Here is a 26,592-nt window from a genome sequence, read left to right on the forward strand (position 1 = left end):
ACCTGGCACTGCAAGGCTCAGGACTCAAACTGTGATTCGAGTATGTCCTTCCTTCCTTCCTTCCTTCCTTCCTTCCTTCCTTCCTTCCTTCCTTCCTTCCTTCCTTCCTTCCTCCCTCCCTCCCTCCCTCCCTCCCTCCCTCCCTCCCTCTCTCTCTCTCTCTCTCTCTCTTTCTTTCTTTCTTTCTTTCTTTCTTTCTTTCTTTCTTTCTTTCTTTCTCTCTTTCTTGTTTTTTAGAAAGAGTGGAAGGGAGGGGGAGAGACAGAGAGAGAGAAACATCGATATGAGAGATACACATCTACTGGTTGCCTCCTGCACGTGCCCTGACTAGGGCCGGGGATCAAGCCTGCAACTGAGTGGAAGGGAGGAGGAGGTATGTGCCCTTGACCAGAATCAAACCTGCAACCCTTCAGTCTGCGGGCCGGCATTCTAACCTGAGTCAAACCAGCTAGGGCGTGATTGGAGTCTTGTAGACCCAAGGCTTGGTGTGGGGTCAGGCACAGGCTGAGAGCTGATGGTGCCCTGTTCCCACCACTCTGCCCCACCCTGAGTTGGGAAACAGCCCTGCAGGATCTGGTGAGAGTTCTGGGGGTTGAGGAGGCACCAAGGCCAAATATATAAAGACTTGAGCAGCACCTTGGGGTGTAGCCCATTGACAAGAGAATGGTAGGGGAAGATACGGGGCTGTGTCTGTTTACAGAAGGAATCCACTAATGGCTGTGGCCCAGTTAGGAGGGTCTGGGCTTGGGGATGGGAAAGGAGAGTGTGAGAGCTGTCCCTAAATGACTCTGGGCCAGCGGAGCAGCAGGAGAGAGTGGCATGGGGTCGGGGGGACTGGACTGTGCACTTGGGTTCTGGCCCAGGCCACAGTAAAAGGAATTTCAAGCTGTGCAGATGGTGGAGCTGAGGCTGCTGGCCCCGAGGTGGCCTCAGGCCGCCAGCGTGGACGTAAGGGGTTGAGAAGGTCTATCTGTGAGTTCTAAGGATGGGGTGGAGTTGGCTTGTGCCCGACGTGGGGAGGGAGAGTGCGTGGACTCTGTCCTGGATGTGTGCGTGTCACAGGTGGGACGCAGGGCAGGGTTAGGGCTACAGGGCTGAGCTCGCTGAGGCGCTGGCTGCGAAGCTGCACGGAGAGGATGGGCTCCTGGCACAGAGGAGCCACTTGGGTGCTCTCTGGTGTGCACTTTGCTCAGGTACATTCCAGAAGGAAGCCCATCGAAGGGGCAGTGTCCCGACCCCACCCCACTTCCGTCTCCCTCGAGTGGGTTCTTTGATGGCATGACAAGGGAGGCCAGAGGCCATGCTGCTAGTCACCATGCCCACGTGACCCACTGGAGAACACACGCTGCCCTCGCCCGTCTAGGCATCTGAGGTAGGGATGCTTCAGCCAGAACGGACTGGGCCGCATGGATTCCTCCAGTTTCTTACTCTACTTGAAACCACACAAATAAGAGACACAACAGGCAGGTACCAGGCCCAGAACGCTACAACGCAGGCCCAGTTGATACATTTCATAGATCACCCGGCCCCACCCTTACACCTATTCCTTCCTTTTTTTTTTTTTTTTAAAGGTGTAATCATTTATATTCAGATTTTTTTGAAAACAATAGAAGGGTAGATTAATATCTATCTTTCCAAGTTAAGACCTAAAACTGTTTCCAAAACTTCAAAAAAGAAAACTCCTGCTTGAAGTACAAGGATAGTCAGTATCACCTTAAACCAGCAATAAAAAAGTAGAATATAAATTTTTATTTAGAATTAAAGCAAATACTTCAGTATCACAAACACAATATTAAACTTCAAGAAATATGCCGCTAATTTGGAGTGAGCATTTATTTGCGCAGTTACAATATGCGGACAAACCCAGAAGCGGGGAGCAGGCCTGGCATTTACAGCCAGTGCAACAGTTGGCCACATTGCCAGCACAAAGTGAGACACGCAAAGGGGCTCCGATCTGCGATGCTCTGTCAGTGGTGGGAAGGTGAGGGGTGCAGGTGGTGCAGCTGCTGCTCCTCCTCGGCAGAAGACTCTCTCTCAAGTGTGTGGCTGGGAAACAAGCGTCGGGTCTCTTGGGGGCAAGGGGATGCCCCGGCCTCACAGTCTCAGAGCCCATGAAGCTGAAGGCACGGAGTGGCTCTGTCATCACGGTGCTGGTGGAAGCGAATGAAGACATGGTCAGCATGCAGCTGCCCCCCTGCAAACTCGAGGAGGACTACGAAGCTGTCTTTGCTCCCCAGGGCAGAGCTCCGCCTGGGATCTCGATGCAGAGGCAGCTGCTGCTCAGCACTGCTCTCCAGTTACTGTGTTTGGCATCTGTGAGCCAGATCTGGATGTTGGGAATTCTCATCTTGTTATTAGATGTTAGTTCCTTTGTTACATTCAGCCTGTTATCAGAGTAAAATAAAGTAGCTGAAAGGTTGGGATCCCTCCGACTATTCCCTTGCCCACCTGGGATCTTCAGGGGTGGGTGAGGGACAATCAGGAGCACCACTGAGGCCCTGGGCCAGGAGGCTACAGTTAAGGGAGACCTGGAACTCACTCTGCTGTGGCTGCGCTGCTGTGCAGACTGATGAGCGGCAGGTGCGACTGGCGTGACGGTGGCGCTGGTTTTATTCCCCTCCTTCTCTCTGGTGAGACAGTGGCTGTTGAGGATCTGCTGCAGGGAGGATTTCACCATCTGGCTGCTGGTCTGAAACCAGGGAAACCTCCACGTCGCCTCTCCCCGTTGCGTCGCCGCTGCTCACAGTTCGCCTATACCTCTTCCTTTATCCCCTCCACTCTACCCCAGTGCGCCCTCTAAACAGTTCTTAGAGGACCAGTGTTGCTGGTTACTTCTTTTGTTATTTATCATTCATTAGCATAAGGAGAGACCTCTCTATGGGTGAGTGAGAGGAGCCTGCAGTCTTTTGTGTGAACTGGGCCCTCTTTTTCACTTTGTCAAGTCCAGCTATGTTTACGACTGGACACTTGTGATCTCAAGAAAATTAATGCTCTGTAGTTCCCACCCCTATCTCCCTGTGGCTTATAAATCTTAAGTTCTAAGACAGGTTCTCCTAAATCCACAAATTTACTATATGGTCTTCCTACTAACATAAAGCATAGACTGTTTCCAGACATAAATAACCCAATAATTATATCTTTAGAAACCCTCTAACAAGTTCATTTTACATACTACTGAACCCAGTACATTCTCCGGTTAGGGCACAGCAGATTTCTCTTTTGATTAATGCCACACGATTGGAGGGTTTATGATGTGAACAGTGACACAAGGTCACGCTGATGGTGGGCATATTGTGTTCATAGTCCACCAACACACGTGGGCATAGACTCCCCAACTTGTCAGAATGTATAGGAGCAACAGCTTATTTGAACCAAATATCCACAGATTCTGAAGTGGCTCTGGGGCTGCTGCCAAGGGTCAGTGTCACCCCAAAGTCTGGTTGGCCTTAGTTCAATTCTGGGGGTAGAGGGGCCCATCTGTTCACTCAGAGCGGGGCTCAGTTCACAGGTCCATGGACACTAAGGTAAGCCATTCTCCGGGCAGGGTCTGGCTGGAAAGTGAAATATCTGGGAAGAGTAGCCAAGAAGGACATGTGGAAGGGGGTGAGGGCAGATCTAGTACCCAAACTCTGGATGGTAAAGTTCACTCCAAGTTGGCAGTTAGATGTGGGGATAAAGAAAGGTGGTCCTGCCCTGGCCAGGTGGCTCAGTTGGTTAGAGCATCGTCTTGTACACCAAAAAATTGTGGGTTTTGATTTCCTCAAAAATAAAAAAAATAAAAAATGGTGGACCTGACATTCAGACGAAGCCATGTCAAGACTGGAACAAGGGGAGGCAATGCAGAACAGGCTGGTCCCACATGCATATGCGGTGGTTAAAATTCAGGGGGATATCTCAGCTATAGAGGTCCCCCCTGAGGAGCGAGGGGTCCTAGCCCCACACCAGGCGCCCCAGCCCAGGGTTCCAGTGCAGGAAGAGAAGTCCCCATAACTTCTGGCTGTGAAAAACCAGTGGGGACTGAGGCTGAGGGAGATGGAGGCAGCTGGAGTCGCAGATGTTCCTCCTAAAGGGCTCACTCGGACTCACTCAGACTCACTCGCTCTGAGCTCCAGTGCTGGGCAGCAGCCTGAAAGGCACCAGGGACATGTGGGGAGGAACTGAATTGTCTGGCTTTGGGATGAGGGCTGGAGGGGCAGCTTTCTCCAAGACAGAAGTGCTGTCAGAGGCCATTGCTCCTGTGCTGAGCCCCACCCCCACCCCCACTGCAGGCACAGCTGCCATATCTGGGTCTTTATCAACCTGGCTCACACTCTTTGCTTTGCCCTCATGATTCCGTGAGACCCTCCCCACCCAACTATTGGGCCCACCCAAGCCACTTCCAGTGGCTTTTCCATATAAATGTCCTATCTTGGTTCACACTGAGGACTTGCCTAAATTCTCTCAAAGTTGCACAAATCCCCAAAAGCAGCATCTGGCCTCAGCATGCCAGTAAGTGGCCCCAGGCTCATCAATAGCAGCAGCCAGACTCGGTTCACAGCTGGCCTCTCCTGGGCACCTCCAAGTCCAGCACAAGTAGCAGCTGTCTGCAGATTGCTTTGTAGCTCATGCTGGGTAGCCCCAGGCAGGGCATAGGTGGCAGCTGACCTTGGCCTGCACCTCCTGGGAGGCCCCTAAGGCAGTGCACCCCATTAGGCAGCTTCAGACCATGCTGGAGCACCACCCAACCACATCCAGGAGCAACACACTCAAGGGGTGGACTCAGTGGGCACCAGAGTGCCACTGAGGTGAGTTCTGCTCCATGGGTTTGGCCCCTGCACAGCAGCTCCTCTGCTGTAGTTGCAGCTGGTGCTCATAGCTGATCAGTCTAAGTGTCAGTCTCTCCCATTGATGTGCCAACAACAGAAGATGCACACCGCCCAAATAGGGCAGAGGGGCACAACTAAGCACCCAGCATGGGTGACTGGGGAGGTTGTACCACTGGGCCCTACAGGAAATCTACTACACGAGTCTACCCTTCCAAGACTGGTAGACATAGCAGATCTACCTAATGCATAGAAATAAACACAATAGGCAGCCAAAATGAGGAGACAAAAATGTCCCAAATGAAAGAACAGGAGAAATCTCCAGAAAAAGAACTAAATGAAGTGAAGGCAAGCAAACTATGAAGAGTTCCAAACAATGGTTATAAGGATGCTAAAGAGCTCAGTGGGACTTCAACAGCATGAAAATACATTAGAAGGAATCAGCAGCAGAACAGATAAAGCAGAGGATCAAATCAGCAATTTGGGAGACAAGGTAGCAGAAAATACCCAGTCAGCAGAAAAAAAAGAATAAAAAATGAGTATAGTTTATGGGATCTCTGGGACAACATCAAGCATAACAACATCTGCATCATAGGGGTACCAGAAGGAGAAGAGATAGAGCAATAGATTGAGAGCTTATTTGAAGAAATAATGACTGAAAACCTTTCTAACCTGGTGAAGGAAAAAGACACAAAATCAGGAAGCACAAGGAGTCCCAAACAAGATGAACCCAAAGAGGTCCACATCAAGACACATCATAATTAAAATGCCAAAGGTTAAAGACAAGGAGAGAATTTTAAAAGCACCAAGAGAAGAGCAGTTACCTACAAGGAAGCTCCCATAAGACTGTTAGCTGATTTATCAACAGAACCTTTGCAGGCCAGAAGGGATTGGCACAAAATAGTCAAAGCAACAAAAGGCAAGGACCTGCAACCAAGATTACTCTACTCAGCAAGGCTGTCATTTAGAATAGAAGGAGAGAGAAAGAGCTTCCGAGACAAGAAAAAGCTAAAGCAGTTCATCATCACCAAACCAGTATTATGTGACATGTTAAAGGTCTTCTTGAATAGCAATAACAATAATAATAAAATGGCAATAAATTCATATCTATCAAAAATTTCTTTAAATAACAATAGATTTAATACTCCAATCAAAAGACATAGGGTGGCTGAATGGATAAGAAAACAAGACCCTTACATATGCTGTCTATGAAAGACTCACTTAGATCAAAAGACACACACAGACTGAAAGTAAAGGGATGGAAAAAGATATTTTATAAAAATGAAAACAAACAAAAACACTGGAATAGCAATACTGATACCAGACAAAATAGACTTTAAAACAGAGGCTATAACAAGAGACAGAGAAGGACCCAACAATTCCACTTCTGGGTATTTATCCAAAGAAACCCAAAACATTAATTCTTAAAGACATACGCATCTGTATGTTCATTGCAGCATTATTTACAATAGCCCAAATATGGAAGAAACTTAAGTGTCCACCAATAGATGAATGAATAAAGAAGTGGTGCATATATACAATGGATTATGACTCAACCATAAAAAAGAATGAATTTTTGCCATCTGAAGTAAGAGGGTATTGTGCTGAGGGAAATAAGTTGGACAGACAAATGCCTGATGATTTCACTTATTGTGGAATCTAAAGAACAGAATAGATGAACAAGCAGAACTAAAAAAGACTCAGAGATACAGAGAACACTTTGACAGTTGCCAGATGGGAGGGGAGTTGGGGGGATGGGAAAGGTGAAGGGATTAAGAAGTACAAATTGGTAGTTCCAGAATAGTCATAGGGATGTCAAGTACAATATCGGGAATTTAGTCAGTAATATTTTAGTAACTGTGTATGGTGTCAGATGGGTACTAGATTTATCAGGGTGATCATTTTGTAAGTTATATAAATGTCTAATCACTGGGAACACCTGAAACTAATATAAAATTGTGTGTCAACTGTAATTGAAAAATAAAACAATAGTTTTTTAAGGACGAATGTGGTTCTTCCCATCCTTGCTTTGGTCAAGGCACACTTCAGGAGTTCAGGTCAGCACCTTGGACAGCTCCAGGCAGTGCCACCATCATCAGCGCTCCTGAGCTCAGACAGCCACAGATGCCCTGCCCCTCTGGAACTCTCAGTTGTTAGGGAACTTGGGTCTCTTTATATCAGCACATCCCTCAGGACGTTGGATCTCTGTTTCAGGGAAGGCCCTTGTTTTCAGCCTGGAGAACAGATCTCCTTTCTCACTGTTCCTCTCTTTTCTTTTTTTTGTTAATCCTCACTAGAGGATATTTTCTCCATTGATTTTTAGAGAGATGGGGAAAGACAGAGAAACATCAATGTGAGGAAACACATCGACTGGTTGCCTCCCGCATGCACCCCAGCCAGAGTGGGGATTAAGCCTGCAACTGAGGTACGTGCCCTTGATCGTAATTGAACCCTCCACCCTCAGTCCACAGGCTGACACTCTAACCACTGAGCAACCGGCTAGGGTTTCTTCATTGCTTTGACTGTTGGCTTCTGAAAGCCAGACTCAGGACAAGGACAGGAGGGAGAGAATGGAGGGAATTGAGATCCTTTGTTTTCTGAGCCAGGTTACCACAAGTTTATACTCAGGAGTTTCCAGATAGCTCTTCAGACTCTCCCTGTGATTGGAAATCTCCTTGAAGCAGGCGAGGGAGTGCCAAGTGTGATTAGGTCCTATTTCAAATCACTGAGAGGAAGGTGACTGGGGAGGGTTACAAGCAAGCAGCCTTCTCCCCTGGCCTTGGCTCAAGGAGCCCTAGACAAGCCGCCAGGGCCCATTGACACTCACAGTGTGGTGGGCGCCAAGGCCAGAGTGGAGAGCTCCTGGGGCCTGGGACTGAGGCCATCTGGGGTTGAGGCCTCTTCCTTTCAAGTTTTGGAGAAGAGCCGGGACCCAGGTTGTGTAAAGACTTGCAACCGGCTTGGGTGGGGTGATCCCTGAAGGCATTTCCACTTCTCTGCATTCACATGCCAGGTGGACTCAGCATCTCCCACAGCTGGAGACATCGAGGAGGTAACATTCCCAGATGTAGAAAGGGTAAATGTTGGGGCACTGCTGACCCCTGAATGTTGGTGGGAGGAGTTGGGCTGGATTTTGAAGTTAGAAACACTCATTTGTAAACCTGGCTTCCCACCATCCTGCTGCAGGGTTTCGGAAGGAGGGCTCTGACAGCTGCTGGAGCCCTAAGTTCCTCAGCTGTAATGGGGACAGTGTTGCTTACTCTATAGAATTGCTGTGAAAATAGAGAAAAATGTAGACAGTGCTTAGTGGGAGTCTCAGCCCTCCCTTCCCAGTGGGTCCTTCTTCTGAGGTCCTTGGAGGGAGCACAGCAGTCAGGCTCTGGGGCGACCTCACCTCCGTTTCCCACCCTGCCTGGGCCTGATGAAGGCCCCGCCCCCTCTCTGATGGGTTGCTGAACTGAGGAGCCTGTGTGTGCATGCAGAGGCTACCCTAGTGATGTTGGCTCCCCAGATGTGAGGTTAGATATTCTGTTGCTCCCAGGGCAGGAAGGAATGAGGGGTTATGGATAGGGCAGGGTGAAGCACAGTCTTAGTTTACTCCCAATTTCCCTTTCCACCTCTGGGGCCCACTGCCTGCAGTCCTGGTACCTGCTGTGCCCTCTGGGTCGGGGGAAGTGGACTGAGCTGAGTTTTTAGGGCTCAACAGGTGCCTGCTTGTCCATGTCTGGGGTGCAGGGCAATGGAGCCCTCAGAGGAACCTCAGCAGCAGAGCTGTGGTAGGGAAGGGCCAGGGGTCACAGGGAACCAAATGCGGCGGCTGAGGAGAGGACGCATGGAGAGTGTGCGCAGGCCTAGGAAGGGTGAGGAATCCCTCTGCCAGTGCCTTCCTCATCTTAGGCTCCTATTCTGTTCTCCCTTTGCCCTGCAGCTTAAACGTGTGGCTTTGGGTCCTCAGGGAAGACCGGCAGGTATGCCAATGGGCAGAGTGCATTTTGGAGCAGGTTATTGAGGAGGCAGGATGTGTGGGTGAGGCAGAGAAATGTCGTGAAGTGAGCGGGGGACCCCTTTGACGCCCCTCTGAGCGAGGTGAGAGCAGAGAGGGCCATCACCTGGTCAGGGCTCCAGCAGCCTGCCCTGGATCGTGGCTGAGAACACTTCACATTGCATCTTCCTAGGCAACCTGGCTGGGACCCTTTGCAAGCATCCTGCCGGAAGGGGAGGGAACAGTGAGGATGGGAAAGGGCAGTGTGACGAGAGGGAATGATCTGAGACTGAAAAGGGAACATTTGTGGGGTCTCTAAAAAGTTGGCCTCCTTGAGGTCAGTGAGCCTGGAGGTACTGTATTTATCCATGTATAAGACGCTATGTTTTTCTAAAATCGTTAGACTGAAAACCGATGGGCATCTCATACACGGAAGTCAGCCAAGGAGGAAGCCATGAGGGAGCATAGCTGCCCAGACCTTGTCAAACAGGCTTCCTCCAATCATGAGCCTATTGTTACTGACGTCAGCTGATGCTGTAATTGGAGGTGGAGATGGAGAGTGCAGATGCAGCAGGGACTAGAGCGTTGTGAGCCCATAAAGATGTCAGAAATAAAAAGATAAATATCGGTAAGTGATTGTCTTACTCTGCAAAATTCAAACTGAATGTAATCAGCTATGCAAAAGAGCATGGAAATAGAGCTGCAGAGAGATAATTTGGACCTCTTCCCACTGAGTGTATGATCGGACAGTGGAGAAAACAGGGAGAACAACTTTAAGATGCCAAAGAAGAAGGCCTTAAGAGGGAAACAAGCAAAATGTTTAAAATATTGATTTCTTAATTTTGTGTTAGAAAATTGGGGGGTGTCTTATACATGGGGGTGTCGTATACATGGAAAAATATGGTAATCACAGAGGCAGGACCTGGAGGGAGTGGCCAGCAGGATTCCCTGCCCAGGCACAAGGGTGCCAAGGAGACTCTTGCGAGGCTCCACAGGCGGCTGCTGATGGGGTGCAGGTCACTGGGGTGTAAGGAAATTCTGACAACAGCGTTACCAGCTGTGTGAGTGGGGCAAGGTGGAATCCCGTAGGCAGCTGGGTTTTAGGATCTGACCTGTGAAATGGGCTAATAAGGCCATCTCCGAGGTGATGAAGATAAATGAGGAAAAGAAATGTCAACTCCTGCCACACCTAGCAGGTAGCAGCTGCTCAGGAAACATGAGTTCCCCTGGCCGCGGGGCCGCAGCTCACTCACGCCGCTTGTGGAGCCCAGGACCTGCAATCAGAGAACCACCCGGCCACGTCCACTTGCAGTTTAGAAAATCCCTTTACCAAAGTAAGATGTTCTTTCCTTCTATTTCTAATTTGTATTATACAGATTTCTCACACCTAAGAGAAGTAGAAGAAGAGTGTAATCAACACTCACATTCTCATAACCTGGGTTTAACAGTTAGCATTTTGCTGTGTATCTGCTTCATCTTTTTTTTTGGGGGGGGGGAGGGAATATTTTAAAATAAATTACAGACCTCATGATAGTTCATTCCTAAATATTTAAGTTTACATCCCTAAAATTGTGAGGGCATTTTCCTGCACAGTCACAAGACCATTATCATGCCAGCAGAATAATCATACTTTCCTATTATAATCTAACAATCCATATTGAAATTTCCCTAGCGGCCTCCAGAGTATCCCTTACAGCTGATTGGTTTAAGTCAGGATTCAATTAAGGACTATATATTGCCATCGGTGGTTATTTCTCGTAAGTCTCTTCTTATTTAGACTAGGGCTTGCCAGAGTTTTGTGTGTGCGTACGATTTATTTACTTGGAGTTCTTGCTACAATGCAAGTTCTGATTTTGAGGCTGGAGAGATGCCTGAGATTCTGCATTTCTAGCAAACTCCTTAGGGCTGTTGCTGGTGGTCCATGGAGTATACTTTGAGTTGCAAGATTCTAGAACATTCCCTATTTCTTCCCCATGACATGAACTTGTTGGAGAACTGGGGCCAGTGCCCTGTAGAATGTTTCCTTTGCCAGATCCAGCTGGTTGCTGCCTCATGGTGTCACTTAACTTGTTCATCTACCATTGTATGTAAATTGGAAGTTAGGTCTGGAGGTGAGTGATCTCCAGGTAAGACATTTGGGGTGCCATGTGCTTCTTATTGCATCCTATCAAGTGGCACATAAAAAGAATGTTCATTGTGACTTGTGAGTGGGCATCAAAGGTCCTTGACCGCTTGGGATTGTAGCAGGTGCTGTTAGGTGTGAGGGGACACATTTGGGGATTCATTAGCTGTATCAGATTCTCAAAGAGTTGCTAGAAGTTTTCACTCACAAAAGACACCCAGGAGTGCTTCGCCAACCCTTTGAGGGATATCAGAGCTGTCCCTCCTCACCATGTGTCCCTCCTCACCATGTGTCTCCCCTCACCCACAGAGGTGCCCCGCAGGCTGAGGACCGTGGCTTTCTGCTGCTGCCCTGTCTCCTGAGGAGGCGTGTCTGCACCTGTGGACTGAGCCCCAGGAGTGCGGCCCAGGCACTGCTGTTTGTTTCCAGGCTCCGCCTGCAGGAGCCCTGGCTGGCGTGGCCCAGCCCAGATGCCAGGGTGGGGAGAGAAGCTAAAGGTCGAAGACATGGAGCTGTGTAGAGCAAGGCGAGGCTTTTAGCAGAGAAAGAAGGCTGGGCCAGGAGCCAGGGGGCTGGGAGGTGGAGGCAGAGCCCATCAGAGTGTCTGGCTCAGGAGAGAGGTGGCCTGTGTCTGAGGCCCAGTTTTGGGGAGTGAGGGCAGCCTTGATGGTTAAGAGGCTCCTTCAGGTACAGAACAAGCTAGGGCTCCAGGATACGCTCACTCCCCTGAATCCGAATAGCCAGTCTCCGAAGGCTGCTGACAGCTTCTCTGATAGACGGAGGCCTGAGGAGGGTGAAGAGCCTGGCCGTAGGGGGTGGAGGTCAGTGATGGTTGTCACCCCCGGGCCAGTGATGACAGTGGCTCAGGCATATGCCAAGCCGAGGCAGGATGAGGCAAGGGGCTGAGGGTGCTCTCCTTCCAAGGCTGCCACGGTCCTGCGCCTCTCTGCTTGGGAAACGGGTGGGAATGGTACTTGTGCTTGAGGGTCCACCTGCTGGGCTGGTGGGCACTTTGGGAAACAAGTCTAACTCTGGGTGAGATTTGTGCCTGCTCCCCTCTGTAAAGAGTCAGCAAAGCACATGTGTGCAAGCTCAGGGGAAGGGTAATGCTGCACCATTTTATCTCTTCTCTGTGCTCTGGCTTAGCCACGCACCGTTAGCACAACAGGAAGGAAAATGAACGGAAATGAAGGCTGTCAGTGGCTGAGATGGAGAGATGGCTGATGGATTCTGCCTTTTTCTTTCATGCCTCCTGAAGCAGAAAGTCAGCGAGACGGCCTGAGCTAGAGTCGGCCAGGCCTCAGCCGCAGGGCCAGCTTGGAGCATCACAGGTCTGCATCCACTGGCTTATCTATGACCCGCGACTGGGTCATGGTGAGCTGGCCCAGCTTTCTCTCTCTTGCTTCTGTGGAGGCCTACTTTACCCGTCAGATAAGGATTGGTTCCCTTTACCTTCCCTGGAGGGCAGGAGGGCACTCTGTAGAGGGCCTGGCGGTGGAAGGAGTGGGGGTGCCATGCTCCCTTCCCGTGGTCCCTTCCGGGAGACCACCGCTGGTCAACAGTGGAGTGATCTGAACTCAGTCTTCCTGCTTCCAGAGCTCCTGCTCTTCCTGCGGCCTTGACACTGTGGTTCTGTTGTCTCCCATTCTTCCCTTGGGTTCCAGGCTCCCTGGGCCCCATCTGGACTCAGCCCAGTTTCCAGGTGGGGGTGGGGAGTCGCTGTCTCCACTGGGCGGAGCGCAGGCAGGTGCTTTGCTGGAGTCCCAGAGCCTCAGGCTCCTCCCTCCTCCAAATTTATTACTACGTCTTTCATAAGAGTTTGAGGCCCTGCTGGGACCTGGGAGAGGCTGGTAGCTGGCCCTGAGGCAGGACCAGCAGAGGTGGTGCTTCCGGAGGTTCCTGGGAGGAAAGATGTTTCCATGCAGCTGGGGCCAGGGTCCTGTCTGAATCACTAGGCATCAAACTACTCCAAACCGGTGGCTTCCAACAACCGAAATTTATTCTTCCCCCCTGTTTTGGAGGCTATAAGTCTGAAATCAAGGTGTTCCAGGGCCTCTCCCTCTGACCGCTGGGGGAGGACCCTTCCTGGCCTCTCCTGGCTCCTGGTGGCTCCCATGCTTGGCCTTGGAGGCATGTGGATGCACCCTGCCTGTCCCCGCCTCCACCTTCACGAGGCCTGCGTGCCCCTGTGTGTCCTCTCATCTTCCTTTAAGAGCACTGGGCCTTGGAAGTATTTAGGCCCTAATCCAGTATGACCCCATCTTTAACTAATGACTTCTGCAAAGCCCATCGCATTCGAGGTTCCAGGAGATATGACCTTTTGGAGAGCCCAGGCAGAGGGGCCCGCCTCCAGCCTGGTCTGTCCCTTTGTCCAACCGGAGCAGCTGTTGATACTCTGAGTGTCAGATGCAGTCTCTTTGGGGCAGGGAATGTGGTTGGTGGCCTCTGACTGTCCGGAGGCCTCGCGGGGTGGGGGGCAGGGCGAGCCCTGTATATTCTGCAGGCTCTCGGCTGAACCCTCACAACCCACACAGCAGTGTTGTTGAGTTCTTAGTGCTCATGCGGAAGGCCAGGCCCTGCCCTGCAGGTCCCGTGGGACAGACAGGCAGAGTGAGAGTGTAGGGCGCAGGCACGAGCTTCTGATTGCAGACTTGTGTTCCCCTCCTGGCTGTGTGGTGCCACCACCCTGAGCTTGCCAAGGCATCTGTAAGGTGGAGGTGATGCAGGTCCCCTCAGGGTCTATGAGGATGGAATGGGATGAGGCGTGTAACCCCCGGAGGTGCCTCATACATGCACGCTGCCCTTCCTTTCTACCCACAAGCTTCTAGAAGCCCAGATGTTGTCCCTCCTTCTGTGCACTTTTCCACGTGCCCCTCAGGGTTTGGCATAAAGTTGGAGGCCAGTGATGTCTGAAAGATGAGCAACCTGGTTGGAGGGCAGCATTGGGCGTCTAGAGGACTCCCTGCTCTCAAGGGGCCCCCAGGCCAGGCAGGAGCAGGGCACAGAGGTGGGCTCTTTGCAGGAGGGTTGTTGGTGCTGCGATGGTAGACTTTGTATGTATGCGGTATGGGGGTGGGGTGGAGGTCCACGGACAAGTGCTGAAAGCTGGGGAGTTTTCCAGGAGGTGGGAGTGGCTCAGGCATCCCAGGAGAAGCAGAGCAGAGGCCCCAGGGCTGACCGAGAATGGCCAGGGTGCGGTGACTCCTCGGCCCCAGCACCCGGTTTTTGGAACTCAGGGTGAAGGTCAGGTAAGCGGAAGGAGCCCTTGCCCAGGTGTTTCTGTAACACACACAAGGGCTATTGCACTGGAATGGAGACACCAAGCGAAGCCCTAGGGTTCTATTTTCATCTTCTCTATCCCCTGACAGTCCTTGTCCATAGACATTTTTAATCACAGCACAACTGCAGTTTTGATTACAGCTTTATTTATTATACCGTAAACACTTTTCACTATTGCTACAGAGTTTTCATAATTATCATTTCAGCTAGAGGTCCAGTGCATGAAATTCGTGCACGGGTAGGGTCCCTAGGCCTGACCAGTGATCAGGGTCGATCTGTGGGGCGACTGGTGGGGGACCCCCCCTTGCACCTGCCTTGACTGGCCTGGTGCCGCCCGCGCACTGACCCCACCCCCTGCCGCCACCACCAGTCGCATCCCTCTGTGGGGTGACCAGCAGGGCAATCGGGGGGGCCCCCTTGCACCTGCCTTGGCTGTCCTGGTACTGCCCACTTGTTGGCCTCACCCCCATCCCCCACTGCTGCCACCGGTTGGGGCCTGCAGGCTGGGGGCAGCTCCTGCTTTGAGCGTCTGACCCTGGTGGTCAGTGCATGTCATAGTGTCAGGTCATTCCACTGGTCCTTCTGCTGTTCCGCTCTTCAGTCGATTTGCATATTAGGGTTTTATATAGATAGATGGCTGCAAAAAAATTGGCCATTAAATTTATGTTTTTTTTTGTTTGTTTGTTTTTTCACTTTATGTAATTTTCTTTCCCCCCCCTGCAGTTTTATTTTTATTTTTATTTTTTTAAAAACATATTTTATTGATTTTTTACAGAGAGGAAGGGAGAGGGACAGAGAGTCAGAAACATTGATGAGAAAGAAACATCGATCAGCTGCCTCCTGCACACCTCCCACTGGAGATGTGCCCGCAACCAAGGTACATGCCCTTGACTGGAATCGAACCCGGGACCCTTCAGTCCGCAGGCCGACACTCTATCCACTGAGCCAAACCGGTCAGGGCCCCCCCTGCAGTTTTAATGAGGAATAATCAACATATATCATGGTATAACTTTAAGGTATACTAGGTTGATGTTCTTTAATTTATTTAAACATCACCTTTTGTTAGAGGTTTAGATTGTTTTCTGTTTCTGGATATTTTAAATCATGCAGTGTTGACCATCTTAAAGTAGTCTTTTCCTTCTAATGAATTACTTTTTCAAGAAAAGTGAGATTATTGGGCCAAAGACTATGAGCATTTTCATGGAACTTACAATGGTAAAGCCAAATTGTTTTTAAAAAGGAGCGTTTCTCCATTAGCTGTGTGGGGTCAGTTTTATTGTCACTCAGCAAGCATTTGGCATTGCAGTTACCAACCTGTGTTTTCCTTTGTTGCTATTTTAATAGATGTGAAATGCCTTCCCATTTTAGATTACTTTTTAAAATTTATTAATTTTAGAGAGAAAGGAAGGGAGAGGGAAACATCAGTTTGTTGTCCCACTTATTTATGCATTAATTGGTTGATTCTTTTTTAAAAATATGTTTTTATTGATTTTTAGAGAGAGGAAGGGAGAGAGTTAGAGATATAGAAACATCGAGAGAGAAACATAAATTGGCTGCTTCCTTCACGCCACCTACTGGGGATGGAGCCTGCAACTCAGGCATGTGCCCTTTATTAGAATTGAACCCGGGACCCTTTAGTCTGCAGGACGATGATGCTCTATCCACTGAGCTAAACCAGCTGGGGCTCATTTGACTTTTCTATTTGATTCTTTAATCTCTCGAGTTTATTTTTGTTGTGTGAAGTTAAGTGTTTTTCTGAATTAATTACTTTTCCTCAAAACTACCAGTTATCACAGCACAATTTATTCATCAAGAATTTCTTTCTACATTATTTGGTGAGGCCTATCTTGTAATCCTTTAAATTCTTATGTGCAGTAAGGTCTATTTATGGATTTAAAAATTCAGACCCATATTTCTACATTTGTGCCAGTTCTATAGTACTTTATTATTGCTCTACAATACATTTTTATATCTAGTTTCTTCTCATTATTTTTCTTTACAGAATTTTATTTAATGTTCTCATCTGTTTATTTTTAAATGACTATAGAATACTTTTATTCAATTCCTTTGGGTCCCCCTGTCCTGCCCAGGCCCCAGGGGAGGCGCTCCCTCCCTGGGGCATGGGGTTCTGTCCCCTCTTGGGCCCTCAGGCCACTGCTGTAGCAGTTCTCCCGTCTCTCCTCCATCAGCTTTCCTCTGTGCACAGCTCTGCCATCAGCTTCCAAGCAGATTGTGCTGTCCTTGCCGAAGAAGCCTCTCTCTTGGCCCCATGTCCTCTGCATCACTGTCCCATTTCCCTGTCCCCTTCACAGCACGGGTGCTCTCATGGTGCCACTGGAACAGCTCCTCTCAGGGCCCTCAAGACGTCCATGTCTCCGTGTCCTGTGGCCCAGTCATCTCAGTCTTCTTACCTGATTCAGCGGCAGCATTTGGAACCTGACACAGCCCCTCCCCCTTTCCACTGGGCTGGGGTGGGCAACAGGCTCCTTCTTCCTGGTCCCGCGCTGCGTCCCTGTCTTCTCCCTGACCACTACGCATGGCAGGGTCCCATGCCTCAGACTAGAGACGTCTTCCCTTCTCAGTTACACTCCCTCTCCTGGTGCCCTGGGTGCTGCTCCTCCCTTTAAAGACCACATACACACCGATGACTCCCAGGCATTGCGATCCTTTGGGCCTCCGGCCTCAGTGCCAGACTGGCTTGTCTGTCCTGATGGCCGAGTTGTATGCTCGGAAGGCTGCTCAGATGAGCATTTCCCAGTGAAGCTTGGTTTTCCAGTCTAAGTGGGCTTCCCGAATTTTCTCCACCTGCCCACTGTTCCAGGTGCTCAGGCCCAAGGTCGTGGGGTCCCCCTCGCTCTCCTCCTTTTTCCTTGTCCCATCCTCCCAGCTCACCTCACTCACCATGCCCATGGCTGCTGTTCTGGTCCAACCTACCACTGCCTCACCCCTGGATTAGAGGGATGGCCTCTCACCTCTGCATTTACCCCTTTGGCCTGTTCACAACCCAGCAGCCAGAGTGATGCTAATGCAAACAGCTCCCGGCACACCACTCCTCTGGTCAGAACCCCTGGCTCCCCATCGCACGCGGCAAAGGCTAACATTGTGAGGTGGTTGGGCCACGTGCTGCTCTGTGCTGCCTTCACACCAGTGTGTCTCTTCCCAGAGCTCCACAGGCTCCCTCCTGGCTTCCAAGGCCTTTGCTTAAGGGTTTCCTCAACCAGGGTTCCCTCAACCAGGGTTCCCTCAACCAGGGTTCCCTCAACAACAAGGGTTCAATCAACAAGGATTCCCTCAACAAGGATTCCCTCAACAAGGGCTCCCTCAACAAGGGCTCCCTCAACAAGGATTCCCTCAACAGGGTTCCCTCAACAAGGATTCCCTCAACAAGGATTCCCTCAACAAGGATTCCCTCAACAAGGGCTCCCTCAACAAGGATTCCCTCAACAGGGTTCCCTCAACAGGGTTCCCTCAACAAGGATTCCCTCAACAAGGATTCCCTCAACAAGGATTCCCTCAACAAGGGCTCCCTCAACAAGGATTCCCTCAACAGGGTTCCCTCAACAAGGATTCCCTCAACAAGGATTCCCTCAACAAGGATTCCCTCAACAAGGATTCCCTCAACAAGGATTCCCTCAACAAGGATTCCCTCAACAAGGGTTCCCTCAACAAGGGCTCCCTCAACAAGGATTCCCTCAACAAGGATTCCCTCAACAGGTTTCCCTCAACAAGGATTCCCTCAACAAGGATTCCCTCAACAAGGGTTCCCTCAACAAGGATTCCCTCAACAAGGATTCCCTCAACAAGGGCTCCCTCAACAAGGATTCCCTCAACAAGGATTCCCTCAACAAGGGCTCCCTCAACAAGGGTTCCCTCAACAAGGGCTCCCTCAACAAGGGTTCCCTCAACAAGGGCTCCCTCAACAGGGTTCCCTCAACAAGGATTCCCTCAACAAGGATTCCCTCAACAAGGGCTCCTTCAACAGGGATTCCCTCAACAAGGATTCCCTCAACAGGGTTCCCTCAACAAGGGCTCCCTCAACAAGGGCTCCCTCAACAGGTTTCCCTCAACAAGGATTCCCTCAACAAGGATTCCCTCAACAAGGGTTCCCTCAACAAGGATTCCCTCAACAAGGGCTCCCTCAACAAGGGCTCCCTCAACAAGGATTCCCTCAACAAGGGCTCCCTCAACAAGGATTCCCTCAACAAGGATTCCCTCAACAAGGGCTCCCTCAACAAGGATTCCCTCAACAAGGATTCCCTCAACAAGGATTCCCTCAACAAGGATTCCCTCAACAAGGGTTCCCTCAACAAGGATTCCCTCAACAAGGATTCCCTCAACAAGGGCTCCCTCAACAAGGATTCCCTCAACAAGGATTCCCTCAACAAGGGCTCCCTCAACAAGGATTCCCTCAACAAGGATTCCCTCAACAAGGGCTCCCTCAACAAGGATTCCCTCAACAAGGATTCCCTCAACAGGTTTCCCTCAACAAGGATTCCCTCAACAAGGATTCCCTCAACAAGGGTTCCCTCAACAAGGATTCCCTCAACAAGGATTCCCTCAACAAGGGCTCCCTCAACAAGGGTTCCCTCAACAAGGGCTCCTTCAACAGGGATTCCCTCAACAAGGATTCCCTCAACAGGGTTCCCTCAACAAGGGCTCCCTCAACAAGGGCTCCCTCAACAGGTTTCCCTCAACAAGGATTCCCTCAACAAGGATTCCCTCAACAAGGGTTCCCTCAACAAGGATTCCCTCAACAAGGATTCCCTCAACAAGGGCTCCCTCAACAAGGATTCCCTCAACAAGGATTCCCTCAACAAGGATTCCCTCAACAAGGATTCCCTCAACAAGGGCTCCCTCAACAAGGGTTCCCTCAACAAGGATTCCCTCAACCAGGGCTCCCTCAACAAGGATTCCCTCAACAAGGATTCCCTCAACAAGGGCTCCCTCAACAAGGGCTCCTTCAACCAGGGCTCCCTCAACAAGGGCTCCTTCAACCAGGGCTCCCTCAACAACAAGGGTTCCCTCAACAAGGATTCCCTCAACAAGGGCTCCCTCAACAAGGGCTCCCTCAACCAGGGTTCCCTGGCCTCCTCTCAGTGCTCCTCCGTCTCCCCACCCTGGGCTAAGAGACCCCCTCACAGACTTAATTTTGTCTACAACAGTGATCATCAACTAATACACTCTATAATCTACTAATCATCTTCTGTTGCCTCCACTAGACTGTAAACTCCAAGGTGTTAGAGATCCTTGTCCAGTGCCTGGAGCAGAGTGGGCATAAAAGAAAACTACTTGATTTGATTACTTGGCTCTGTCAAACAGAGCCAGTTACATGTTAAAGATTTGTTTCTTTTATTGTTAATATTAGAGGCTTGGTGCACGAATTAGATTAAAGAGTGTATTAGCTGGTGGTCACTGTTGTGATAAAACTAAGTCTGCGAGGGGGTCCCTTGGCCTGGCCTGAGGGATCAGGCTGAAACCCGCTTACATCCCTCGAGGGGTCCCAGATTTCGAGAGGGTGCAGGCCAGGCTGAGGGACCCCACTGTTGCATGATCAGGGCTGGGGAGGGATGCGGGAGGTTGGCCAGCCGGGGAGGGACTGTGGGAGGGGTCCAGGGTGTGTCTGGCCCATCTTGCTCAGTCCCAATCGGCCGGACCCCAGCAGCAAGCTAACCTACTGGTTGGAGCATCTGACCCCTGGTGGTCAGTGCACGTCATAGCGAGTGGTTGAATGGCCTTAGCATATCATTAGCATATTACGCTTTGATTGGTTGAATGGCCGACCCGTCGACCAGACACTTAGCATATTAGGCTTTTATTGCATAGGATTCCATATATCATATCGCATTTCAAACAAAAAGCCCAAACCAGTACCAGAGCAAACCCCTCTGTGTTCTCCACAAAGCAAGTTGTTGTCCTTTGTCCTGGGCCCGGTTCAGGGCTGCCCCGCCCCCGGGAGTGAGGAGGTAGGTACGCCCTCCCCGACCTGAGCTCGCAGCAGGAACACTGCCCTCAGCAGCACCAGCAGCCCCACAAGGACCCCACAAGAGGGGATGCCTTCACCCACTCACCATTCAGTCGCAAGCAGCAGCAGCACTCCTCTGCTCCAGGCTCTGGACAAGGATCTCTGACACCTTGAGGTTTACACTGTAGTGGAGGCAACAGAAAGTGATTAGTAGATTACAGAGTGTATTAGCTGGTGGTCTCTGTTGGGATAAAACTAAGTCTGTGAGGGGATCGCTTAGCCCAGGGTGGGGAGATGGAGGAGCACTGAGAGGAGGCCAGGGAACCATTGTTGATGGAACCCTAGTGGAGGGAACCCTGGTTGAGGGAGCCCTTATATATACTTGGGGTGGGGGTGGGGCGGTCCCTCAGCCGGGCCTGCGCCCTCTCCCAGTCTGGGAGCCCTCGGGGGATGTCCGACTGCTTTTTGGAGCGGGCCTAAGCCGTCAGTCAGACATTCTTAGCGCTGCCGCAGAGGCGGGAGAGGCTCCCAACACTGTTGCTGTGCTCGCCAGCCGTGAGCCCAGCTTCTGGCTGAGCGGCACTCCCCCTGTGGGAGTGCACTGACCACCAGGGGGCAGCTCCTATGTTGAGCATCTGCTCCCTGGTGGTCAGTGCACATCATAGCGACCGGTCGTTCCGCCGTTTGGTCAATTTGCATATTAGCCTTTTATTATATAGGATATATCTAATCCCTACCTATACCTACATGTGCATCTGGATCCACCTGTCTCAGAGCAGCACCTGGCATGCACTGCACATGTGTTGGCTGGCATGATTACTATTGAAGGCCAAACGCTGGGATGCAGGGCTGCGTTTCTCTGAGGGCCTGGAAGCACACCCACCCCACGCCGCCCTCTGTCCCCTCCCGCTGCACTGCCTGCCTGGCTGTCACTGTGGGGCCCAAGTCTCCTGGCTGCATCCTGTGTGGTCAGTCAGATGTCACATTTGGTTTGGGTGAGCATGTTGCCATGGGGTTTCTCTGTGACTATCCGGAGCTCGCTGCAGGCGCCCTGAGGCTGAGTAGGAGCTGGTGCCTGGCCCACCTGTCATCCTGGGCCACATGGCCTCTCCAAGCTGCTGGGTCTGATGTGGCTGGTGCTGGGGGGCTGAAGGGAGCGGTGTGTGCAGGACCAGCCTGGGCCCTCACCCTGCCTGGGAGGGGCAGAGGCGAAGGCTGCTGGTCACCAGGAGGGCTGCTCATCTCCTCGCCCTGAGGCCACCTCACAGAGGGCAGCTGTGATGTTGGTGTGGGAAGCTGGGTAGTGCCATGGGGCTGGGCCAGGGATGGAGCAGCCTCATGGCACCTCTGTGACCCACTGCTGCCATCCCTGTGATGATGTAGGTCATGGCCCCGAGGCCAAGTGACAGGACTGTGCCAGCCACCTGTGGATCAGGACAGCCCAACCGAGTGACCACAGGCCACTCTCCACCCTGCCCCACAGCCCTGCGCATCCTCCCCCCTACCCCCGCATGGCCACCAGCTTTCCTCTGCCGGGACTCTGGCCCCCTCACTCTGAGGGGGTGTTGGCCCTGATAGCAGAGGCTGCTCAGACCCCAGCATCTGCTCCTGGGAGCGGCTCATCTGCCTGCCCCTCCGGCCACACTTCTGTCATGCGACCAAGTGTGCAGCAGCGCTGTGTCTCCATTGGGGAACCTGGAGCCAGCAGAAGGGCTGGGAGCGCCGCCCAGACCAGCGGCGGGTGGCGGGATGGCCAGGTGAGTTGCGCTCTGGGCATCCTCACGGGTGCTCTGGGCGTGCTCACGGGGGCCCTGGGCATCCTCACGGGGGCTCTGGGCGTGCTGACGGGGGCACTGGGCGTGCTCACGGGGGGCTCTGGGCATCCTCACGGGTGCTCTGGGCGTGCTCACGGGGGCTCTGGGCATCCTCACGGGGGCTCTGGGCAGTTCCACATCGTGAGACGAGCCTCCCGATTGCTGTGCTTCTGTCAGGCAGAGCTGAGCTGCTGTCAGAGAGGAGGGCTGTGTGTGCATGTGTGTGCGAGGGCAGGTGAGCATGTGTGTGTGTGTATGTGTGTGCACATGTGTGTATCACATGGGCAAGCTGCACAGCCACAGCTTGTACCAAGTGGCAGAGCCTAGCTCTCTGTCTCTGACTGACCAGGGCCCACGTTTGCCCCACGGGCGGGCAGTAGGCTCCCCCTGGAGCACCGCCACTGTACTGAGCGGAAGGGAGAGAAAGGCTGAGCCTGGCCTTAGGGTCTGAGTTGCCCAGGGCCCCTGACTCCACCTCTGCGGGCAGTACAGCCGAGGTCCGACAGTGGCGGGAGGGCTGGCCTGCACGGCCTGGCCTGCGGAGGGGTCTGCCTGGAGGGAGGAGGCCCTGGGGCCAGAGCAGAGTTTTGGAGGCTGAGCAGAGGAGTTGGGGGAGGCACATGGGAGTGGGGTGTAGTGCCATGGGGCTGGGTAGTGCCATGGGGCTGGGCCAGGGATGGAGCAGCCTCATGGCACCTCTCCAGGCGCACGGAGAGACAAGAGTGAGTTGCCTTGGGGTGGAGAGAGGGTGCTGATGCCTAGAGGAAGTGCAGTGTGGGGGATGGGAGGATTGGAGGGTGGACTGGTAGGCAGAGGCCTGACCCTGGCCATGAAGGGCCCTTCATCCACCGCAGCCGGATGGGTTGTCGCTCAATGGTTTTAGGCAGAAGAGTGAAATGAGAGTGGATTTTCAGAAGGGTCCCTTGGCTGAGGGTGGAGCGTGGCTGGAGACAGCCGGGTGAGTGTCTGGGTGAGATACGGTGGCCAATCGGTTTTTTGCCTCATGTAGTTGGATGCTCTGTTGTTAGGTGCATATACATTAAAAATTGTTGTTTTCTTGGAGAATTGATCCCTTTATCATTATGTAATACCTTTATTACCCCTGATAATTTTCCTTAATTTCAGAATTCTGACGTTAAGATTACTCCATCTTTCCTTTGATTACTATTTGCATGGTCTGTTTTTCTCTATCGATTTTAAAATTTTGTGTCTTTAAATATAAAGTGGATTTCTTATAGTCAACATTTAGTTGGGTCATGTTTTTTGGTCTACTCTGACGATCTCTCTTTTTTAATTAAAATATTTTAATGTTGACATTATTGCAGGTGTCCCCTTCTCCCCCTGCCCCCATTTGCCCACCTCCATTCACCCCCACCTCTCCCTCCCTTGGCCTATACCATATTATTATCTGTGTCCACGGGGTGTGCATACACGTTCTTTAGCCAACCCATTCACTTTCTTTATCCAGTCACCCCCATCTCCTCCCCTCGGGCACCAGCCAGTCTGCTCCATGTATCCGTGCTTCTGTTCAATTCTGTTCATCAGTTTATGTCTTTTAATTCAGGCATTTAGACCACTGACATTCAAAATGATTATTGATGTAATTAGTTAATACATACCACTAGAGGCCCAGTGCATGAAAATTCATGTACTAGAGGGGGGTCCCTCAACCTGGCCTGCCCCCTCTCACAGTCCGGGAGTCCTCAGGGGTGGGAGGTGATGCCCCCATCACACCTCTGCTGCTGCCACTGCCGGCAGCGCAAGCCTCGGTTGGCCCTGGTTACCTGCACCTCAGGCAGCCCTGGGCAGGTGGGGGGCTGAGGGGACTGGGGAACTCTGGAGGCAGGCACACGGAGTGGCCGGACCTGCCTGGGGGTGGGCCCGGCCGTGCCGCACACCTTCCACCCTGGTGGGGCTGAGGGGACTGGGCGCCGCCATCTTGTGGCTGTGGGCGCCGCCATCTTTGAGGGCATGGCAACAATTAGCATATTCCCTCCTAATTCAATAGGCTATTTGTTATGGGTTTCTATTTGTTGCCCTTGTTCTTTGTTCTTGTTTTTGTCTTTCCTTCTTCTGCCTTTTGTGGTTTTATTCAACATTTTATATGAGTCCATTTTTTCTCTTTTTCTAGCACATTGGTTATACTTTTTTTGCAAACTTTTTTTAGTAGTTGCCCTAGTGTTTTAAGAATACACTTACAGCTAATCTAAGTACACTTTCAAACAACATATGCCACTTAATGGGTAGTGTATCTTATAATAACAAAAATACCATTCTTCCCTCCCATTCTTGTGTTATTACTATCATTTGTTTCATTTATGTATAAGCATACATAAGTATATGCACACACAATAAATAATTGAATATATTGTTGGTATTTTTATTTTGAACAAATTGTTCTCTATTAGATATTAACAATAAGAAAAAAGTTTTAATTTTACTTTTATTTTTTCATTCTCTGACACTTTTTCTTACTTTATGTACACCTGAGTTTCTTATCTGTTTTTCCTTCTCTTTAACATTTCTTGCAGAGTAGGTCTACTGGCAACATATTCCCTCAATTTTTGTCTGAGAAAGTCTTCATTTCTCCTTCACTTTTGAAGGATAGTTTCACAGGCTACAGAATTCTAGGTTGTTCTCTCTCTCTCTACATTTTAAATATTTCACTCCACCTTCTTCTTGCTTACATGGTTTTTGTGGAGAAGTCAGATGTAATTCCTGTCTTTGTTTCTCTACAGGTAAGGTGTTTCCCCCCCCTCTGGCTTCTTTCAGGATTTTCTTTTTATCACTGATTTGCATAGTTTGAAAATGATATGCATAGATTTAGTTTTTTTGTTTTGTTTTGTTTTGTATTTATTCTGCTTGGTGTTTTCTGAGCTTCCTGGATCTGTGGTTTGGTATCTAATATTAATTTGGGAGAAATTCTCAGTTATTATTGTTTCAAATATTTCTTCAGTTACACTTTTTCTCCTCCTCCTCCTCCTCCCCCTCCTCCTCTCCATTATATGTATGTTATACTTAAAAAAAATCCTTACACACAGACATGGGGAGAGAGAGAGAGAGAGAGAGAGAGAGAGAGAGAGAGAGAGAGAGAGAGAGAGAGATGAGAGAGACAAGCCGATTCAGTGCTTTCCATATGTGCCCTGATGGGCCCAAACCCACAACCTAGGTATGTGCCCTTTGGTGCTCAGGATGACACTCAACCAACTGAGCCACTCCTGCCGCACTAGATTATGCTTTTTGTAGTTGTGCCACAGCCTTGGATATTCTGTTCTGGTCCTCCCCCCCCCCCAGCCTTTGTTCTCTTTGCCTTTTGGTTTTCAAGGGCACTATTAATATATCCTCTAGCTCAGAGAGTCTTTCCTTAGCTGTGCCCACTCAGAGGCCCTTCAGAGGCATTCTTCATTTCTGTTTTAATGCTTTTTCATTTCAAGCACTTATTTTGGTTCTTTCTTAGGATTTCCATATCTTTGTTTACAGTGCCCATCTGTTTTTGCATGATGTTTACTTTATTCATTAGTGCCCTTAGCATTTCATTTTTATTTATTTTTTGACTTTTTATTTTTTTAATTTAATAATTCTTTATTGTTCAGATTATTACAGTTGTTCCTCTTTTTTCCCCCCATAGCTCCCCTCCACCCAATTCCCATCCCACTCTCTGCCCTTACCTCCCCACCACTGTCCTCATCCATAGGTGTATAATTTTTGTCCAGTCTCTTCCCGCACCCCCCATACCCATTTCCCCCCAAGAATTGTCAGTCCACTCCCTTTCTATGCCCCTGATTCTATTCTATTCACCAGTTTATTCTGTTCATCAGATTTTTTATTCACTTGATTTTTAGATTCACTTGTTGATAGACATGTATTTGTTGTTCATAATTTTTATCATTATCTTTTTCTTCTTCCTCTTCTTAAAGAATACCTTTCAGCATTTCATATAATACTGGTTTGGTGGTGATGAACTCCTTTAGCTTTTTCTTATCTGTGAAGCTCTTTATCTGAGCTTCACTTCTGAATGATAGCTTTGCTGGGTAGAGTAATCTTGGTTGTAGGTTCTTGCTATTCATCACTTTGAATATTTCTTGCCACTCCCATCTGGCCTGCATAGTTTCTGTTGAGAAATAGCTGACAATCGTATGGGTGCTCCCTTGTAGGTAATTAACTGTTTTTTTCTTGCTGCTTTTAATATTCTCTCTTTGTCTTTTGCTCTTGGCATTTTAATTATGATGTGTCTTGGTGTGGTCCTCTTTGGATTCCTTTTGTTTGGGGTTCTGTGCACTTCCTGGACTTGTAAGTCTATTTCTTTCATGAGGTCAGGGAAGTTTTCTGTCATTATTTCTTCAAATAGATTTTCAGTATCTTGCTCTCTCTCTTCTTCTGGCACCCCCATAATTTGGATGTTGGTATGCTTGAGGTTGTCCCAGAGGCTCCTTACACTATCTTCAAATTTTTGGATTCTTTTTTCTTTTTGCTTTTCCAGCTGAGTGTTTTTTGCTTCTTTGTATTTCAAATCTTTGACTTGATACTTGCGATCCTCTAGTCTGCTGTTAGGTCTCTGTATAATATTTTTTATTTCAGTCAGTGTATGTTTAATTTCTAGTTGGTCCTTTTTCATATCCTCGAGGGTCTCG

The 26,592-nt window shown here is 50.1% G+C and overlaps 1 protein-coding gene and 1 pseudogene across 5 annotated transcripts in view; one reads left to right on the plus strand and one right to left on the minus strand.

Annotated features, from left to right (window-relative positions):
* Positions 1–2,677, minus strand: part of LOC308257728 (ornithine decarboxylase antizyme 1-like) — a 35,921-nt pseudogene extending 33,244 nt beyond the window's left edge. Inside the window, exon 1 of the transcript in view lies at positions 2,056–2,677. The product of the transcript in view is annotated as an ornithine decarboxylase antizyme 1-like (transcript). The remainder of the gene's footprint in view (positions 1–2,055) is intronic.
* GRID1 (glutamate ionotropic receptor delta type subunit 1) overlaps positions 1–26,592 on the plus strand; it is a 661,002-nt gene that overhangs the window by 43,092 nt on the left and 591,318 nt on the right. The gene's annotated exons all lie outside the window — the stretch shown is intronic.

This window comes from Plecotus auritus (genome assembly GCF_963455305.1).
Source record: "Plecotus auritus genome assembly, chromosome: 9".
NCBI classification, from domain to species: Eukaryota; Metazoa; Chordata; class Mammalia; order Chiroptera; family Vespertilionidae; genus Plecotus; species Plecotus auritus.